The sequence below is a fragment of the Rhinopithecus bieti genome, unplaced genomic scaffold, assembly GCF_001698545.2.
Source record: "Rhinopithecus bieti isolate Rb0 unplaced genomic scaffold, ASM169854v2 scaffold_11508, whole genome shotgun sequence".
NCBI classification, from domain to species: domain Eukaryota; kingdom Metazoa; phylum Chordata; class Mammalia; order Primates; family Cercopithecidae; genus Rhinopithecus; species Rhinopithecus bieti.
In genome coordinates, this window is record NW_016806932.1 from 719,060 (window position 1) to 737,670 (window position 18,611).

General features: G+C 43.9%; 1 long non-coding RNA gene across 1 annotated transcript in view; it reads right to left on the reverse strand.

Moving 5' to 3' along the window:
• The window catches only part of LOC108533813 (uncharacterized), an 81,699-nt gene extending 64,074 nt beyond the window's left edge, over positions 1 to 17,625 (reverse strand). The window contains exons 1-2 of the long non-coding RNA XR_001886823.1: positions 17,516 to 17,625; positions 16,671 to 16,772 (exon numbers count right to left, since the gene is read on the reverse strand). This is a non-coding gene — a long non-coding RNA (uncharacterized LOC108533813). The remainder of the gene's footprint in view (positions 1 to 16,670; positions 16,773 to 17,515) is intronic.
• Positions 17,626 to 18,611: the final 986 nt, after the last annotated feature.

Sequence of the window (18,611 nt, forward strand, 5' to 3'; positions counted from 1 at the left end):
GTTTTATTTTGTTTTTTGAGACAGGGTGTCACCCTGTCACCCAGGTTGGAGTGCAGTGGCACAATCAGAGCTCATTGTAGCCTCAACTTCCCTTGGCTCAAGTGACCCTCCTGCCTCAGCCTCACAAGTAGCTGAGACTATGGGCATGCACCACCATGCCCAGATAATATTTTATTTTTTTATGTTTAGTAGAGACGGGGTTTCTCCATGTCGCCCAGGCTGGTCTCAAACTCCTGGGCTCAAGCAATCCACCCACCTTGGAGTGTCTTACTGTTTTAACTGTTACCTTCTAGTATGTTTTAATATTAGTGATAGTAATAGTAAGGCTATTATCCCCTGTGGTAAGCAGAATTCTAAGTTGATCCCCAAGGTTCCCCTCCCGGGTATAAACATCTTTTATAACCCCTGGAATTTGTGAATGACGGGATAGTTACTCCACGATTAAGTTATGTTCTTTGGTACAGCTGACTTTATTTATTTATTTATTTATTTTGAGACAGAGTTTCGCTGTGTCGCCCAGGCTGGAGTGCAGTGGCGCGATCTCGGCTCACTGCAAGCTCCGCCTCTCGGGTTCACGCCATTCTCCCGCCTCAGCCTCCCGAGTAGCTGGGACTACAGGCGCCCGCCACCTCGCCCGGCTAGTGTTTTTTGTTTGTTTGTTTGTTTGTTTGGGATTTTAGTAGAGACGGGGTTTCACCATGTTAGCCAGGATGGTCTTGATCTCCTGACCTAGTGATCCATCCGCCTTGGCCTCCCAAAGTGCTGGGATTACAGGCTTGAGCCACCGCGCCCAGCCCAGCTGACTTTAAAAAAGAGAGATTATGCTGAGTAGACCTGACCCAGGTGAGACCTTAAAATAGAACGGGCTTTTCCTGGAGAGGTAGATTCAACACATGAAAGGAAATCAATATGAGGGAAATTCTCTCTGGCTGGCTTTAAAATGGAGGGGCTGTGTGGCAAGGAATGAAGGAGGCCTCTGGGGAGCTGAGAGCCCCTGGCTGACAGTCAGTAAGGAAACTGGGTCCTCAATCCTAGAACCACAAGGAATTAAATTTGGCTAACACGATCAATGAAATTGGAGGCTGATTCTCCCGCAGTCCCTCCTCCAGATAATACGCAGCGTGGCTGACACCTGGATTTCAGCCTCATTAGACCCTGAGCTGAGAACCCGGTCTTGCTGTGTTGGGACTTCTTATCCACATAACTGAGAGCTAATACATAGGTATTGTGTTAATCCACTAAATTTATGGTAATTTGTTATGCAGTAATAGAAAACTAATACACCTCCTTGTATCCTTTTCAGATTTGTTTCTGGTTAGTAATTATTTATTTTATAATAGACTATACAATCAGCTTATTTAATTCCAAAAGAATGTTCTGATAGTATTTTTATTGTTATTGTTTTTCATTTATATATTAATTTAGGGAGAATGGACATATTTACAGTGTTGAATATTCCTACCCAAGAACATCATGTCTATTTTTTAAAGTCTTCATTTGCATTTTCAAGTTTTCTCTACATAGTCCTTGCACAATTTCCTTTTAAATTTATTCTGGCTGTGCGTAGTAGTAGCACCTGCCTGTAGTCTCAGCTACTCTTGAGGCTGAAGTGAGAGGAACTCTTGAAGTCAAGAGTTTGAATCTAGCCTGGGCAACATAACGAGACTCTGTCCCAAAACAAACACACAAAAAATTTGTTCTGGACAACTTATTTTTTTGTTCCCATTATACATGAGTTTTTTCTTCTGTCACATTTTAACTGGTTATTGTTTCTACATAATGAGACTATTGATTTCCTAATGTTAACTCTGTAACATGCTTCTTAAATAAATTTTCTTATTATTTATGACATATTTTCAGTTGATTGTCTTGAATTGTAAAGTAATTATCTACACAAAATGGTAATTTTATTTCCTACTTTCAAGTTTTCATACCTCTATTTTTCTCTTAATTATGTTGACTAGCATTTCCAGTTCATTGTTAAATAATAATACATATTTTCATCTATTTTCTGACTTTAATGGGTCTGTTTCTTTTATGCTAGATTTTTACAGCAATAATCATTAGGTGACACTGGGCTATAATTTTATTTATTTTTGTTGCCATTTTGTTGAGTTTTTTTTTTTTGTTTTTTTTTTTTTTTTTTTTGGAGATGGAGTCTGGCTCTGTTGCCTGGCTGGACTGCAGTGGCCAGATCTCAGCTCACTGCAAGCTCCGCCTCCCGGGTTGACGCCATTCTCCTGCCTCAGCCTCCNTCTTTTTTGCATCTGCCCATTTCTACTTGATCTACCTAATTCTTTTTTGCATCTGCCCATTTCTACCTGATCTCTGTCCCTGGAAAACATTTTGGGTGAATATAGTCACTTTTATGGTCACTCTTAGACAATAACGACAAATTTAATATAATGATGTTACTTGGCTACTTTTTTTTTTTTTTTTTTTTTTTTTTTTTTTTTTTTTTTTTTTTTGAGAGGGAGTCTTGCTCTGTTGCCCGGGCTGGAGTGCAGTGGCCAGATCTCAGCTCACTGCAAGCTCCGCCTCCCGGGTTGACGCCATTCTCCTACCTCAGCCTCCTGAGTAGCTGGGACTACAGGCGCCAGCCACCTCGCCCGGCTAACTTTTTGTATTTTTTAGTAGAGACGGGGTTTCACCTTGTTAGCCAGGATGTTCTCGAACTCCTGACCTCATGATCCGCCCGTCTCGGCCTCCCAAAGTGATAGGATTACAGGATTGAGCCACCGCACCCGGCCTTTGTTGAGTTTTAATATCAATGTTATACTGGCTTCATAAGAAGAATTTGCACCTTTGATTCTCCTCCTTTGTTCCGAAATATCTTAAATAGCATTGAAATTACCAGTTCCTGAAAAGTTTTATAGAATTTGCTTAATAAACTGTACGAGCCTATTGCTATTTAGTTGTTAATATTATTAATAACATTTTCTAATTTCTCCATGTTAATTTGTTTAGTTTTCTTTTTGTTCTGACCAATTTTGGCAATTTATGTTTCCTAGAAAAACATCCGTTTAGCAATTTATTTACATATAGTTAAGCAAAGTAGCCTTTTATGATTCCTTCACTTCATTTATTAAAATTTTATATATTTGTGCTCCCTATTTTCTTGATTAATTAACATCTATATAGTTTTTTATTTTTCCCGTAAAGAACTGGATTGATTTTTTTTTTTGTATCACCATTTTCTGTTTTGTAATGCAAAAGTGAAGTTTTACCTTTAGTATTCTTTCCATCTGTTTGCCTTAGTGTTATTGTTCTTTTAAACTTCTAGAACTGGACACTTCATTTATTTTCTTTCTTGTTTATCAATTTGGCAATATCCCATAGATTCTGATTACATATGTGTTGCTGTTACTTTGTAGATTTTTTATATTTTTAAATTTCCTATTTGATCAAAAAGTTAATGAAGAGTTTAAATGCTCTAAATGATAAGGTTTTAGATTTATAATTATTTAAAACTAATTTCCATTTTGTGGAAATGCTGAGAATTTTACTTGCACTATTTCTCCATTTTGCAAATTAGTGAAGTATTATTTTAATCTAAGAGTAACATTTTTGTGATTATTGCATGAGTACTTCAAAGAAGATATATTCTGATATAGCATTTGAATATATGTTCACAAAGACTATCTTTTAAATTACATTATTTTAGTCTTCAATATTCTTATTTTTTTGTACCTGTCAAAGTCTCAGGTAAAAGAATTAAAATCTTCTACCACTAGTATTTTTCTATTTCTCTTTGAATTTCTGTAGTTTATGTTTTATGAATTTATCACTGTTATAACTTACTATATATCTATTTATAACTACTAGGGTTTCATTGTGGTTTACACTTTTTTCATTACAAAACATCATGCTTTGTCTTGCTTAATACTTCTTGTTTAAATTCAAACTTGTTTGATTTTAGCCGTGCCAATCCCTATTTTTTATTTGCCTTTGCTTCGTATGATTTTGTCAATCCTTTGTTTTCAAGTTTTCAACAACACATTGTTTTACACGGAGTCTTACGTATAGCCCATGAGGCATTTTTACTTTGAAGTCTAGTTTGAGTTTTTTCTTTTATCTAAACAGAAGGACTGGCCACTTCCAACCAGATTACCAGGACGTTTTCCTCCCTGCCTCCAACACTAGCTTCCCATGGTCATTTCTGTTCTGCCTTCAGGTGAACTAGAGTGTCAGCCTCCCTCACCAGGCTTCCTACCAGGCCGTGAGAAACACCTTCTGAGCCCAAATCAAAATGCAGGACACTTACTTGAAAATTGAGTATAAAAGTGCTACGTGTTTACTCCTCCCTCAGTCTCATGAGCATGTTTATATAAATCACACAATATCAACGTGTTCACACATCTGTTTTGGGTGGAGGGACATTGTATTTGGGGCTGTTAATTTGTAGAAGCCCCTGAAATTGACATCATTGACTATTAGAGTAAATAGAAACCATTAGATACTACATAGATGTATATTTGAAACATAAGACACAAGCAACTGTTTTTTCATAGCATCAGTTACTGCAAACTGTGTATTCTTATGAAAATACATCATGACTGATAGTCCAAATATCTACTGCTGTGTAATAAACTATTCCAGAACTTAGCAGTAAAAGATAATCATTGTATTATGTTCACAGATTCTGTGGATTGGAAATTTGGCAAAAGCAAGGTGGGGACAGCTTTTTCATGGCTTTGTAATGTCTAGAGTCTTGGTTGGCAAGACTTGGAGGCTGGGAGCAACTCAGTCATGAGGTACAGGAGTCCTCTGGAGTCAGCCTTACTCATGTGTCTGGTAATTGATGGCATCTGTTGGCTGCGACTTCAACTGGGCCCATTATCCAGAAAATCCTCATCTGGCCTTCGATGTGGCTGAGACTTACTCAAAGCTTGGCAACCTTGGACTTCTTATGTGACAACTTGGGGCTGCAAAGGCAAGTATCCCAAGAGAACCAGGTACAGCAGTGTTGCTTTTTATAACCTAACACTGTAGACATTTAGGATAATTTTTGCCTTATTCCATTGGCCAACCAGTCACTGAAGTGAGTCAACAAATAACTAAGGCCCAGGTTGAAGCAGAAGGATACATAAACCTACCTCTCAATGGCAGAAGCATCAAAGAATTTACAGACATGTTTTATTTTTTATTTTATTTTTGAGACAGGGTCTCACTCTGTCACCCAGGCTGGAGTGCAATGGTGTAATTATAGCCCACTACAGCCTCGACCTCCCAAGCTCAAGGGATCCTCCCACCTTAGCCTCCCAAGTAGCTGGGACTACAGGCATGCACCAACACACCTGGCTAATTTTTTTTTTACTTTTTTTTTATTTTTGAGACGGAGTCTCGCTCTGTCGCCCAGGCTGGAGTGTAGTGGCCGGATCTCAGCTCACTGCAAGCTCCGCCTCCCGGGTTTACGCCATTCTCTCGCCTCAGCCTCCCGAGTAGCTGGGACTACAGGTGCCTGCCACCACGCCCGGCTAGTTTTTTGTATTTTTTTAGTAGAGACGGGGTTTCACCATGTTAGCCAGGATGGTCTCGATCTCCTGACCTAGTGATCCGCCTGTCTCGGCCTCCCAAAGTGCTGGGATTACAGGCTTGAGCCACCGCGCCCGGCCTTTTTTTTTTTTTTTAAGAGACAGGGTCTCATGATGTTGCCCAGGCTTATCTCAAACTCATGGGATCAAGCAATCCTCGTACCACGGCCTCCCTAAGTGTTGGGATTACAGGCATGAGCCACCAGACCTGGCCAGTTGTGGCACTTTGTAAGCAGCACCACCAAAATTTAACATGTGAAATATGTAAGTTATTGACTAATAACAAATAGTTATTCCAATTTTTAAAATAACCATGAAATACAAGGACAGAAATTTTGAATGAAGTCCCACAAGCTAAAAGCCTGGAGTCCTCAGGAGAGTACAAATGTTCGACTTCCTGTGGGCCTGGCTGGCTTAGAGCCTTCCTGGCCTGCTCCTCCAACCTGCCATGGCTTATACCTTCCCTGATGGAGGGATTATGTATCTTTTGCTAAAAATTACCCCAGAATGATGCAGTGTGTCCTTTCTCCCTGATCTCATGGCTGCTACCTTTGCTGCTGTCACACCAGCCTCCCATCCATTGCTCTCACTTTATTTCCCCCACTCCATAATTCATGTAATGGACAATTATCAAACACTGACCACGTACCAAACTCTTGAGGAGATACCAAAATGAACAAGGTCATGAAGATATTCTTTAATGCTATCTTTTAGAAGCTTTACTGTTTATCTTTCACGTTTAGGTCTATAATCAATCTGAAAGTGATTTTTGTGTATAGTATGAGGTAGGGGTCAAATTCCATTTTTCTCAAGTGTATATCCAATTGACTCAGCACATTGTTTATTGAAAAGCTCATCTTTTCTTCACTGCATTGCAGTGGTACCTTTGCTGAAAATAAAAGACTATATTTCTGGGTCTGGATTTTTTATTTTGTTCCAATAATCTATTTATTGATATCTACTTGAGGCAATATCATTCTGTTTTAGTTACTGTAGCCTGATAATAAGTTGTCATATTTAGTAATGTTAAGAAAATGTTTTTTCTTTTTCCAGATAGTCTTTGCTATTCTTGGACTTTTACCTTTCCATATAAATTTTGAAATTAGCTTATCACTTTCCACAAAATCTGGGCTTTCGATTGGAACCGTACTTCATTCTGTCAGGGATCCTATCTACTCCTTCCAATCCTAGCTATCTTGACATTTCTCCATGCTATCAAAAAGCTGGGTGAAGTATAGCTTTTATGGTTGTTCCTGACAAGAGGGCCATCTGATACCAGTCACTCCATCATAGTCAGAAGCAAAAGCCCTTTGCAAGCTTTCCACAATTCTATAAAAAAAGAAGTTCCATGATAAGAAACCTGTATGACAAACTTTCACTCTGCAGACTATGTTTAAAATCCTACTTTATGAAACAGGATTCATCCACCTGCAATTGAGAGAAGACATGACCCATATTGGGTTAAACAAACAAAATGTATTGGTTCATATAACTGAAAAAATTCAGGAGAAAAATCATCATATACAAGATTCCAAACAAATTTTATCAGGATCCAATTTATCTCTGTCTCTCTGTTCTACTTTCTGTTTGTTGAAGCCAATCTCAAATCAGCTCACGACCATAAGATGGTTGTCAGCAACTCCCAGAACTATACTATCTCAGGTCCACATCCAGGATAAAAAGAGTGTCTGTTTCAGGATACCTGGGAAAAGTCCTGTTGGCTCTAGTTGGGTCACTGCGCATTCCTGAGGCAATCACTTTGCCAAGGTAAATTTGATAGATTCATCAGCTTAGGCCCAGGTCAGGTTCCTGTTCCTGAGCCAGTGGTAGATTCAGCTCCTCTAGAAGTCCATGGATTGACAGCATTAGTGGAAGTTCCCAAGCAGGAAGCTGGGGAGTGATTAAATGGATGCCAGACAACCAAAAAAGCAAAAGTCTGCTTCACAGCTACACCCAGTGTCTAAATCCACATCACCTAATGGTACCTGGAAGATCATAGGCTTCCTTGTCAGGTCCTCCAAGGCCACTTCCATGATCCTGCTTCTAGGACTGGAACCCCACCCCCTTCACATGGACATGGGCTCCACACGTGTGGTCTGCAGGACATACGCAGCTCTTCCAGGCCCAGCATGTCCCCATCCATGTGTTCTCTTCCTTCTGTTACCTAAAGTCTTGGCAAGGGTTGGGCATGAGGAACAGGGGGATGAGCTTGGTTTTATTCCTTCATTGTCGCCACTTCCCTTTGCTCTCACTATCTCCTCAACAGGACAAAAACAGGATTATCAGGCTTAGCTTCCTAATGCTACCCTTTACTGCTGTGATTCTGAAAAAGTCACTTTGCCACTCTGAGTCTCATTTGCTCAGTTGCAAATGGGGCTGACCATGTCTATGCATACTTTACCTCTTTCCAGGCAATCTCTCTAAGAAGAGTTCTATAATATAACAGAGGGAGGATAAGAGGTAACAAGCCCGGAGAAGATATCTTTTTGAATGGCTGTTAAGGCTGCTGGTGATGCTTCTGCTTTGGAAATCTTAAATGTGGAGTTTTTTTTCCCCCCAAGCATTTCAATAATTGTGAAGGTTAAGTGAAATAGTCTGGAAATGTTTGATAGACTGAAGCTCTAAAGAGATGCTGAATTGTATCATGGGTTCCAGACAGATCATTGCGAAGCTCTTGTTCCACCCCAAGTGTTGTTTGTGTGTAACACGTGTCAAGGGTTTCCCCTCTAGGGAACAAAAGCACAAAAGTTTCACTGAAGTCCTTTGGCCTAATCCTCTTAAGAGCTGTTGAAGCCTCCCTGAATTGATCAGAGGCAGTCAAGTGCCTTCTTAAGACAGGAGGCTCTTTCAAGTTTTCTTATTGCTCCTAGTTCTGACAAACCCACTCAAGTTTCCTTGCTACCCCTTCGCCATCACCCATACAACACTTGGAGCCTGAGATTCTGCTCAAGGTCACAGTGGGCAGGAAGTGGCTGGGCAGGGATCTTTCTAGAATCCACTCTCCTTCCACAGGGCCAAAAGGAGCTAAGACTGCACAATCACAATGGGTGCATGCTACAGAGGCCTCTGAAAATGCAGGTTTTGACTATACCTCACAGGAAGGACAGGACAGCGTCTGAGCAAAAGTTGTGTGTATGAGAAGCAGTGGCAGGTCTGGAAGTGTAATCAGGAAAATCAGCTGCACCTCCTGGCACAGGTGCATAACCCAGGATTGAAGTAATAAGACCAAATGCCCTAATGATCTTTGCAATTCAGAGCCTAGCACAATGCCTCATTTAGTGGCTATTCAGCTGAGTTGATAGTTGGGGTGGAAAGGAACAGATAGATTTAAGAGAAGTCTGGACAGTAGGCACATAAGACGTAGGGCTTGTTGAAGGATGAGGACAAAAAAGAGTAAACTATGGCTTTAGACACAGATACATCAGCAGACGCTAGGGGTGGGGAGGCAGTCCAGATGAAACCCAACTGTGGGTTATGAGGAACAACCACGTGGCTGTGTTGCCACAGGTCTTTTCCTCCCCAAATGCAAATACACCCATTAGTAAGGTACCCTTGGCTGGAAGCCAATCTGGTTTCACCCCTGAAACTGTGAGCATCATTTCCACAGTGCTGTCAGCCTAAGAGGTGAGCTTCATTTTGCCAACAGCTTCTACTGAGATAGGGTTTGTTACTCAGGCATCTAAATAGCTCTATTTTAAAGATAAATTTATTTTCTGCAGATTAGTTCAGCTGATGTATTAGGTAGCCCAAAAAAACTCTAAAAGAAAAGGAAGAAAGAAAACTTCAATCCTTAATTCTACGGCTCCCTTTAAAGAAGGAAAAAAAAAGATACCAAATAAATCCAAGCTCACTGATCTTCCAGCTCACTTGATTTACCTGGAACAGACTCACACTCAAGGGTGACTTCTTTCAGGAGCAGACTCTGGATTTCTTCCCCACCCTGGAATTCTCTGGTACTTCAGTGCTCTCAATTGTATAGTGGAAGCAGAACACATTCAAAAGTCTCAGCAGGCTGGGCACGGTGGCTCACGCCTGTAATCCCAACACTTCGGGAGGCTAAGGTGGGAGGATTGCTTGAGCCCAGGAGTCCCAGACCAGCCTGGGCAACATGGCGAAACTCCACCTCTACAAAAAAATGTAAAAATTAGCTGGGCATGGTGGCACGTGCCTGTAGTCCCAGCTGCTTAGGAACACTCCAGCCTGGGCAACAAAGCGAGACCTTGTCTAAAACAAACGAAAGAACACTTCTTAGCAAACTGTGTGACTGTGTGCAGGCATATGCAGAGGGATGGGCAGAGCTTAGAGACTGGCTGTAGATAGTGAGGAGTGAGTATAGACAGACACTTCTCGCCCTATCTAGGAATGGTGGAAAGTCTGAGTTGAGGCAATGCTGAGGGCCTTCCTCCTCAGCGCCTAACAGTACAACCTCACATTTACAAAGCATTTCCAGTTTTCATCTCCCTCATTCTCCCATTTCCTAGATTGCTGCTGTCAATCAAGAGCCCTTCCTTATCTCCAATCTCACATGGTGCTGGAACCTCCATGCCAGTCCCCACAAGGAGGTCAGGCTGCCACTGCCTGCACATCTGACAAGAAGCAGCTCACCACCTGGCAAGGCCTCCTGCTTCCATTTTTACAGGTAAACTCTGCCTCCCTTTAGTTTCATCTGCTGGATTAGCTTTGGCCCTGCAGATACTCATATGAATTATGCACTTCCTCATCCTCTTCACCATTTATTTCTGTGCAAACCACCATCATGTCAGCCCATTAAGTGTTCTCCTTACAGGCCTTAAAACCACTGATATAGACCATGATTTCCCAACCATTTACGCCAGTTCCAGTTTGTTAATAACCTTATTAAGCGTATGCTTACAGAACCCAATGCTTACCTGGCCACGCTTGCAAGCCCAACATGGTTCCTTGTCCTAGATTCTACACTTGTGTTGGGAGAGTCCGTGGTTGTGCTAACTTCTTTGTCAATCCCCATTCATATTGAGACTTGAATCAATTAAAACTCCTAAATCTTCTCGAGTTCAAACCTGTGTATTCCCTTTCCCAAATCTTTTCAACAAATAAACTAGTGTGCATCAAGAACAAATGCTGTCACTGGTGCAATTTTTGTTAAACCTAAATACAATTCTGTGCATTTACCTTAGACGTTTTATCTAAACGTTCCTACAAGTCTCAAGGTCTTCAAGAAAACTTATCTGTCATTTGTCATTAGCTACACTCTAGCTTCATGGCATTCATTAATTTGATGGGTGAGCTTTTTATTTCTTTATTCCAGCCACTGGTATATTGCAATAAAACTTGTCTGTCTATACTAGGGTGGTGAACAGATGTGATTCAAATCTGTTTTTACAGATTATAGACCTTGTTTGCTCAAAGTCACACGATGGACCTCGGTACTGTGGAGCTGGCACTAGAACTCTGATCTCTTAAAAACCAGAGTGGAGATTTTCCCACAGTGCCACAGGCTACTGCATGGAATGTTTGCCTCCCCCAGGCCTGGCCACACTTGAGTGGATACTCATCATCCACTCAGCAGGTAGGGGCTTCACACCATTTTCGAGGTGAGCAACTGTATTTATCACCATGTGTTGGCTGACAGAGGGCTATAGTCAGTAACAAAATTATTCTTCACTCACATTCACTTCGACAGATCAAGCATCTCTGTCCAAACCCAGCTAGATCCTTCCCCTCTATACCTGCCCGGCTCACCATGATGGTATGGACACGGTCAAATCTGGGCACTAAGAAGAGACTTGGGTGACAATGCTGGTTCCACTGTGTTAATTCTTTGACCTCGTTTGACAAAAGCCATTTAATTTCCCTGAGCCTCAGTTTCTCACCTTGTATTCATTGTCTCCTTTGATGCTCAAATCAATCCTGTAAGGTAGGACCACACCACCCTACCTTACACACCACCCTACCTTACACACCACCCTACCTTACAGGATTGATTTGAGCATCAAAGGAAACAATGAATACAAGGGTTTGTTGTTGTTTGGCAAACTTTGCAAAGGTAGGTACATTGTTATTATCAGATGGGTATGGAGAACTCTAAAGTGAGTCGGTACCACTTAAAATTCCTTTTAAAGCAGTTCATTGCATCCTAACCTATTTATTCATTTCTCTTTTTTTCTTAAAGTCCCAACAAAAACTTAACATGAAGACTGCATGCAGGGATAGCACTGAATACAAATTAACCATTCAATGTTCTGTAGTCCCTCTGGCAGGGAAACGATCCACCTATTAAAACACCCAGTCAGAGCTGGCACACACAGTGCTGATAACCCCAGCAGGCAATGACCTTGGCACCATTACAAGGGCAATATTTTCAAATGGATGAACTATTCCTGAACAAAGTGTCCAGTGTACTAGGAATAAACAGGCTTTTCATCACCCAAGGCTGTGTGTTTTCTGGTTCCAACAACCTTTCCCAGAGACAGTGCTGGAGAGGAGGGGGCACCAGGAAGCAGCACCTCCTCAGCAGCCTGCCCAGCCCGCTCATCCCTCTTCCAGAATCCTATGACTGGACGGGTCTCCACACTTCCATCCTCTCCTCTGATGGTTTCATGATTGCTTTTCTGCACTTTCGCAAAAGGAGAACCCGATGCTGCCCTTGGTGACTCTGGTCAGACCTCAGCAGGTGGAGGATCAGCCCTCCCTGTGTTGTAAAATGAATTCCTGGAGCCTCATGAACAAGAACCTGTGATAGAGAGTCAGGTACAATGTCACCAGGTAACTGCAAGGCCAAGTTTTGAAAAGATGGGCGAATCACCCAGGACAGTCCGAAAGAGGTCACACAAGAGGCAGACAAGATCCTTGAGACAAAATTCACAAGGAGAGGAAGAAAAGACTCTGGATCCACCAGAATGGAAGCACAAGTGCAAAATACAACTAGAAAAACTTGCTTCTTCGCTAAGCCAAGGAGGCTGTAGCTGGCCCTTTCAGCTGTTTGTTCTTTCATTCATTCTACAAATGTTTATTGAGCACCTACTGTGTACCCAACACTGTTCTATGTTCTGGAGACACAGAATAAACAAGACAAAGTCCCTGCTCACCTTACATTCTGGTGGGAGTAGACAATCAAGTAACTGTCTAGGTAGTGATAAGTGCTGAGAGGCACAGGGAGTGTAGGGCATGAGCTGACATCAGGGAAGGCCCCTCTGTTAAGGTAAATTTGACCAGAGGTTTGAAGGCAGTGAGGGAGCAAGCAATGACTATCTGGGCCAGCATATTCCAGGCAAGAGCAGGATTTAAACAGCGAAGAAGAGGGTGTTACAGGAATGGACTGAGCCAAGGAGAGTCCAGAGAGATGAAGGCAGAGGGGCAACAGGGAGCCTGCGAGCCATCTTCAGCATTTTAATTCCAAGTGATCTGGGAAAATACTGGCAGAGGGGGAGGGTTGAAACAGAAAAGTGAGACAATCTGATTTTTGTGTATGAAGCTCATGCTGGGTGCTTGATTAAGACTATAAAGAAGGCAGAAAAGAATGTGAGCAGCAAGACTGTGAGGAGGAGAGCAGGACAACTCAAGCAGGAGATGGTGGCAGTGGCTCAGACCATGACAGCAGCATAAGAGTGAGCTGAGGGCCGGGCGCAGTGGCTCACTCAAGCCTCGCTAATACCACCATCTTAACCAGACACTTTTGGGCTATGCCAACCAGAGACGGGCCCCCGAAGAGTCACGAGGTCAGGAGATCGAGACCATCCCTGTTACACTACGCTGCGAGACCGGACGCTTCAACGTCTCTACTAAGAAAATGAAAAAAAACTAAGGCCGGGCGAGCGAGGCGGGCGGCCTGTAGTCCGCAGCTGCTCGGGAGGTCTGAGACAGGAGAATCGGGCGTGAACCCGGGAGGCGAGGCTTGCAGTGAGCCCTGAGAGCCGGGCCCACAGGCACTCCAGGCCTGGGTTGACCAGAGCGAGACTCCGTCTCAAAAAAAAAAAAAAAAAAAGAGTGAGCTGAGAGTCTGGATGTTATTAGGGTAAGACCTGCAGAATTTAATAATAATAGGATATGGGAAATGAGCGAGACTCAAGGATTAGTCCACAGTTTCTTTTGCTGAAGCAACTGGAAGGACAGAGTTAACATTTAGTGGGAAGAGGAAGGTTATGGGTGAAGTAGGGTGAAAGGCATCAGGATTATGGTTTTGGGTATGGTTTGGGTAGCTATTAGACACCAAGTGGAGATGTCTAGTAGGTTGTGGATCAAGCAAGTCTTGGGTTCAGGCTAGAGATGTAAGCTTGGAAATAATCAGTGTAGAGAAGGTATTCAAAGCCAAGAATGAGGTTGATATTAACAAAGGAGTGAGGACTGAGAGAGAAGAGATCCAAGGACTAAGTCCTGGGGCAATCTTACACAAAGAAGACTTAGCAAAGCATACTAAAGTGAGTTAAAGAATTTTTTCTTAAAAAAACAGCCTAGAGAATATATAAAGAAAATTTCTCAAAAAGTAACCATTGATTGACTTTGCCAAATGCTGCTATTTGGTCACAAGTGATCATAACTAAGAATTGACTATTGGATTTAGAAATTTGGAGGTCCCTGGTCACTTTATTGGGGCAGTCTTATTTCTCCAATGCATAATCCCTGAATCAATAACTTAGTACAATAAAAAGCTTATATCTCATTCATCTCACAGTCCAGTCAAGTATTTGGCAGGTGGCCTTCTTTGTGATTTGGGTGCCAGGCTCTTTCCATCTTCAGTGCACACCTGCCATGGTTCCCTTGGAAAGGGAAGGAGTGGTCCATATAGAAGCACACCTGAGCTCTGGTGCTTCAGCCTGAAGCTGGCATGTTGACCCTACTAGAGTTCCCATGGCAAGAACTAGTCACACGGCCTCATTTAAAGGCAAAGTAACTGGGAAATGTCATTTGGTTATGTGCCCTGGAAGAGGAAGTGGTTTGGTGACCATCTAGCCAGTTTCTCTCACAATGACCTTGGCAAGAGCACTTTTGGAGGAGGGTGAAAACCAAAGACTGATTGAAGGGAGTTCAAGAGAAAACAGGGAAGTAGAGAAATGGGGTGGTAGCTAAAGCAGGCTTGGGGTCTAGAGAGGTGTTTTGTTTCCGGTTTGTTTGTATGATATTGGAAATGACGCTGTAGAGAAGAGACAACTGCTGGAGGGATGTCCTTGAGTAGGTGACAGAGAAAGGGACCTAGCTCAGTGCCATGCATAAGAATGCCTTGGAGAGCCCATTGAAACAGATTCTGGGGCCCCAACTCAGACTTTTTTTTTTTTTTTTTTTTAACAGAGTCTTGCTCTGTTGCCCAAGCTGGAATGCAGGGGCACAATCTTGGCTCACTGCAACTTCCGCCTCCCAGATTCAAGTGATTCTCATGCCTCAGCCTCCCAAGCAGATGGGATTACAGGTGCATATCACCACGCCTGGTTAATCTCTGCATTTGTAGTAGAGATGGGGTTTCACATGTTAATCTCAAACTCCTGGCCTCAAATGATCCACCTGCCTCGGCCTCCCAAAGTGCTGGGATTACAGGCATGAGCCACTGAGCCTGGCCCTGCCCCAGACATTCTGATTCAGCAGGTCTGGACTAGGGGTGGACAAGCTGCGTTTTCTGACCATCCCCCAGGTGATACTGATGCAGTCAAGATTCAGGCCCACACGTTGAGAATTGCTGACAGGTGCTTGGGAAATTCATTCCTTGTCTAAGGTGGGAAGGCAGAGCAGGTAGGCACAGATGGAGGTGGGATTGCGGGCAAGGGTGGGAAGATGGGAACTTGGCAGCCAATTATTTTATTAGCTCAGTGAATTTGGAAGAACGGTCACCAGGTGAGGGTGAGGATGGGGAGGAAGGTGTTGCAAGTTTGAGCTGGGAAAAAATATGAAATCACTGTCTTGGAGAATGTGAGAATAAGTAGTGCAGGGAAATGAAATAGGAGTGCCAGCCAGACGGCAGGACCCACCTGCAGCTAGTGAGGCTGAACTTTGAGTGAGACCAGGCAGCTGCACACAGCCGGGCAGGTGCACACAGTGGGCAGACAGTAGGATTTGGCCAGGACTGTGGTCTTGCCAGCAGGTACAACAAAGGAGAGGGGGTCAAGGGAGTTGACTGTGTATTGATGGGAGGGATGAAGACCCCAGATCACAGCATCTAAGTGGGTACAGAGGGCAGGCAAGACTCGCAAGTAGGAGCAAGGAACGGTGAAAAGATGGCAGATCAGTCCATTGTGGGTCGCAGTAAAGCTGAAGAATCACTGGAGAGGGAAGACTGAGTGGGACGAGAACTGTGTTAGGAGAGTGGGACGTTTGAAGTCAAGACGGTACAGACAGTGCAACTGGGAGTAATGACAGAGTCAAGGGAACGGCCATGGGGGTGAGTGGCCGCGATGCCATAAAGGACAAGATTGGTGGAGAAGAGCAAGGAGAGGAACCGGGAGGCTGAGTGTCGGAAGGATCATGTCTGTGGATAATGAAATTGCCAAGGATCATAATCAAGAGTATTATTAGAAAGAACGCTGAGAGCTGTTGTTTTCAAACCCTCCTTCCAGAACCTAGAGCTCTAAGGAGAGGAAGAAATTCTGAAATATCAGCTCTCAGCCCCCAAGCAAAAATGTCTCCAGAGTCTCCTTCAAGTGCTAATTGCAAAATAAACAGAAAGCCAGCAGGAGCTGCCTGGGGAGAAGTGGAAACAGCAGAGGAGCATCCCTAGTTGGCCAGTGTTTGTCTCCGAAGAGCCCAGCTTCCCCAGCTGCTCTCCCTGCTTAATGTGAAGAATTAAGAGTGGTGGCGAGCGGCTGGGGGCCCTGAGGTGACTCATCGCAGCCAGCCAGCCAGCCCTCGGTACGTTTCTGCATGCATTTTATATGGAATCCTAGGCTGCTGGTTGATGACATCTTAGATTTCATATTTAACTGCCGTGCGTGTTCTAGTGCAGAAAAGACTAAATATAGACTTGGAATTGGGAAATCTAAACGGAATAGCAGAGCAGCCTCAGTGGCCAGTGCTGGAGGGGGTGTGAGGAGCTAAGGACGTGGAAGTGTGGCCAAGAGGGCATTGTCTCTGTCCACTCCTGCCGAGGACCCTGCCCCGGGACGGGGTGCCAGGAGAGAAAATACCAGCCCCAACACACTATTGAAGATAAACAGCTTCCCTCTCTTGACTTACCAGAGTGGGGCTGCGGTTCCCCCGGTCCTCCCTGCGTGGAAGCGGCAGTGGATTCTGCCCAGAGCTGTGGAGCCAGTTCCTCTCTGCCAGGTCAGACCCGGCCTTGAGAGAGAGAGAGAGAGAGCGTCGGGCTCCCTGTTAGCCCCTCCCTTTACCCTCCAGGCCCAAGAAGCCCAACAGAAAAACCGGCCCCTTCGGCTGCAGATCAGTGTCTGAGAGGTGGGGCAGCACAATGCTTGGACCACACGTTAATCCCATCAGCAGCATATGTAGTGAGATTTAGAGGCTGGAAGGACGGACAGGAGGGACTTACATCCAAAGTCAGCTGTGGTTATCTCTGGGTGATAGGATTATGGTGACTTTTCCATTTTCTTATCTGTATTTTCTAAATTTTCTATAATTAGCATGCATTACTAACATATGTACAAAAACTCCTAATAAACTTGTTTTGTTTTTTGTTTTTGTTTTTGAGACAGCGTCTTGTTCTGTCGCCCAGGCTGAAGTGCAGTGGCATGATCTTGGCTCACTGCAACCTCCGCCTCCTGAGTTTAAGCAATTCTGCCTCAGCCTCCTGAGTAGCTGGGACTACAGGCTCCCGCCACCATACCTGGCTAATTTTGTATTTTAGTAGAGATGGGGGTTTCACCATGTTGTCCAGGCTGGTTTCGAACTCCTGACCTCAGGTGATCCACCTGCCTTGGCTTCCCAAAATGCTGGGATTGCAGGTGTGAGCCACTGTGCCCAGACTGTGTTGTTGTTTAGAAAACACTTAGCTGGATGGGTTAGCCTTGACAAGGGGCACACCAGCCTTAAAAGATCATTCAGCCAAACACCCAAAGACTCACCTAGCACACAGCTGGAACCGAAATTCAGCATAGGGTGCATAACACAGGCACCAAGGATTCAGGGTTAGCATCACCTGGCGGTCACATCCTCTTCACTTCCCAATTACAGATAGCTGGACCCCCAACCCTGTGAAGACAGAATAAAGAAGCATGGGAGACGGTGGGGTTCTCAGGGGAGAGGACCCTTCGCATCTCCTCCAGTCTATAATTCTCTCTCTCGCCTCGATGGTGTTGACTGCAGCATCTTGTGTGGTTTACGTGCCTTGTGAGCCAAGGCCAGTGTTACCTTGCTGCTGGCCAGTGTAACAAGGGGGACTTTGGGCCACCCAGCCTGAACTAGATTTCATTTTCCCCACCTGGTCTGGGTTGTCACATTCGGGTGCAGTACTGCAGATGCTGCATTAGCCTTGACATGAGGTTTGAAATCAGGTTCAAAGACCTGCAGTCTAATATAAACACAAAATGACCTTGGATAAGGGCAGGCCCTAGATAAAACTGTTAAAGAGGCCAGGTGCAGTGCCTCACGCCTTAATCCCAGCACTTTGGGAGGCAGAGGCTGGTGGATTGCCTGAAGTCAGGAGTTTAAGACCAGACTGCCCAACATGGTGAAACCCTATTTCTACTTTCATACAAAAAAATTAGCCGGGCGTGGTGGGCTACTTGGGAGGCTGAAGCAGGAGAATCGCTTGAACCTGGGAGGCAGAGATTGCAGTGATCGGAGATCGTGCCAGTGCACTCCAGCCTGGTGACAGAGCAAGACTCTGTCTCAAAAAAAAAAAAAAAAACCTGTTAAAGAAATAAAACGTATCTTCGGACATCTCCCTAAAAAGGAAAGAGTGACTTCTTAGCAGGGCACCTCACTTTCTAGGGCTGCACGCAAGTACCCATCGCAGTACTTTCCCATCCTGGGTCCCTGTCCTTAGGGGTCTCTTCCTGGATGAGTGCCCTAATCTGAGAGACACATTCCCATGTGGCAGTAGCCACCTGTGTTCACACCTAGCTGCAAAATGAAACTGTATCTTAATCCAAGGCCTCTTTCTAGAAAGATATGGCCTTACCCCAATAAGCAAAACGCCAGTGGCAGAAATTTTAGGTT